This window comes from Tupaia chinensis, unplaced genomic scaffold (genome assembly GCF_000334495.1).
Source record: "Tupaia chinensis unplaced genomic scaffold, TupChi_1.0 Scaffold000113_1, whole genome shotgun sequence".
In the NCBI taxonomy this organism is placed as follows: Eukaryota; Metazoa; Chordata; class Mammalia; order Scandentia; family Tupaiidae; genus Tupaia; species Tupaia belangeri.
The window spans coordinates 6,661,430-6,664,141 of NW_006159577.1; positions in this window are offsets into that span (position 1 = coordinate 6,661,430).

Sequence of the window (2,712 nt, forward strand, 5' to 3'; positions counted from 1 at the left end):
GGTGGCTTAAAACTCACGCCGGGCACGTGTGCGTGTGTGCCCAAGATCCGGAGAGGAGAATGGAGGAGAAGGGATTGTGGCTTTGCCATCCCCCCTGGGGGGGGGCTTCTCACTTTCTGTTTCTGTTTCTCTCTGTCTGTCTGGCGAGCGCACGCGCCCTATAGCAAAAATCTCTCCAAAAAAAAGAAAAAAAAAAGAGGTTATGATCTAGAATATACTAGTAACTCAGCAAATAGAAGGCCATAGGATGAAACCTGGTAGAGCAATCAGAAATAGTGAACGAGATTTATGTAACTCCAAAAATAAATCTCAAAATGCTATTTTGAGGGAACCAGCAGTTAGCGTAATGGCTATGTCGCTGGACTCCCACGTAGTCGACCGCAGTTCATGTCCCGGACCCGGTGACTTGAAACTCATGCCGAGCGCATGTGCATACGTGGCCAAGATCCCGAGAGGAGAATGGAGAAGAAGGGATTGTGGTGTGACCATGCCCTCCGGGGGTGATTTCTCACTTTCTGTCTCTCTGTCTCTCTCTGTCTGTCTGGCGAGTGCACGCGCCCTATAGCGAAAACCTCTCCAAAGAAAAAAAGAAAAAACTATTTTGAATGAAAAAATTAAGAAACAATGAGATTTAGAACACCATATATTTATATAAATTGTAACATATATAAAAACCCATACTATATTCTTTTTTATAATATGCATATATAAAAATAAACAAAGAGAAAATAGAAGAAAAGAAGTTAAATCCATAGAGTTAGCACCTTTGCAAGAAGGAAGGGAGAGTGCATTTAAAAAGTTAAAATAGAATAAAATAAGAGTTTCACATCACTTGATGGTGATCATATGCTGTGAACTAAAAAATATGTAAAATTCTCTCATGTGGGCCTACAATTGAAAGCGAAAGAAGAAAGAAAGGAGGAGGCAGGAGAGAAAAAGAATAAAAAACAGGAGAATAACAGAGAAAGTTCAATGGGAAAGGAACAGAAATAGATATGTCCCAGGTAGTTTCCATTGCCCACCTCCATTGCCTTCCACGATATCCTTTGCATTTGGTCCTTTTGGTGCAAAGGGGATTTTTTTTTTTTTTTCAAGCAAGCTTCTTGAGATTCCTTTATATTTCAAATATCAGTTCTTTCTTTTTCTGAAGCATATTTTGCAAATATTTTCTCCCATTCTGAGGATTGTCTCTTCATTCCCATTATTGTTTTCTTTGCTGTGAAGAAGCTTTTTGGCCTGATATAGCCCCACTTGTCTATTTTGGGAATTATTGCCTATGCTTTAGGGGTCTTAGTTAAGAAATCTTCGCCTACTCCAATGTCTTCAAGAGTTTCCCTCATGTTTTCTAACAGTAAGTTTATGATTTGAGGTTTTATGTTTAGATCATTGCTCCATTTTGAGTTGATTTGTATTAATGGTGAGAGAAAGGGGTCCAGTTTCATTTTCCTGTAAGTTGATATCCATTTCTTCCAGCACCATTTGCTAAAGAGACTTTCTTTCCCCACTGTATTGTCTGGGTCCTTTGTCAAACATTACAATCAACATACAGTTGACTGTATATTTTTTTGGGGGGGTGGGTATATCTAGGTTCTCTCTTCTGTTCCATTGGTCTATGTGCCTGAATTTTTGTCAGTACCATACTGTTTGGTTATCATAGATTTGCAGTATATTGTGAAGTTAGGGAGTGAGATGCCTTCTACTTTATTCTTTTATTGATTTTATTCATTGTCATAATTTAATTTTAATTTTAATCTTTAAAATTTGACCAGAGAGAATCAGAGAGAGAGAGAGAAAGTGAGAAAGAAAGCTGCCAGGTATGGGACTCAAACCATGGTCGGCCATGTGGGAGTCCAGCCAAACTAACTACCACGCCACTTGCTGACCCCTACTTTATTCTTTTTTGCACAGTATTGTATTGACAATACACAGCCTCTTAAGATTCCAGACAAACTTTATGATTCCTTTTTCTATTTCTGCAAAGAATGTCTGTAGTAATTTGATCAGAATTGCATTGAATTTATAAATTAATTAATTAACATTTTGATTATATTAATTTTTTTCAAGCCAGAAACATGGACCCACGTTTTTGTATCACGCTTAATTTATTTTGTCAGTTTTTCATAGTTTTCTCTGTAGAGCTCTTCAACCTCTATGGTTAGGTTTACTCCTAGCAAAAATATGAACAATTCCATTTTAAAATGGTCCAACAAGCTGAACAGACAACTCTCCAAGGAAGACATATGAATGGCCAAAAAGCACATGAAAAAATGCTCAACATCTCTTATCATGAGAGAAATTCAAATCAAAAGCACAATGATATGCCATTTAACCCTAGTCAGAGTGGCTATGGTTAAAAAATAAAGAGTGAAAAGTGCTGGTGAGGCTGTGGTAAAAAGGGAACCTGCTATACTGTTAGGAGGCATGTAAATTAGTGCAGCCACTATGGAAAACAATATGAAAGTTCCTCAAAAACCTGCAAATAGAACTACCATAGGGCCTGGTAATACCACTTCTGGATATTTAGCCAAAGGATATGAAAACACTCTGTCAGGAAAACACTAAACCATGCTTACTGTGGCATTATTTACATTGCTAAGACATAGAGTCAATATAAATGCCCAAGAACAAATGGCCAGGTTGAAAAAATAAGTGGCACATATATACTATGGAATACTAATCAGCCGTTAAAAAAGCAATGAAAGCCTGACATCT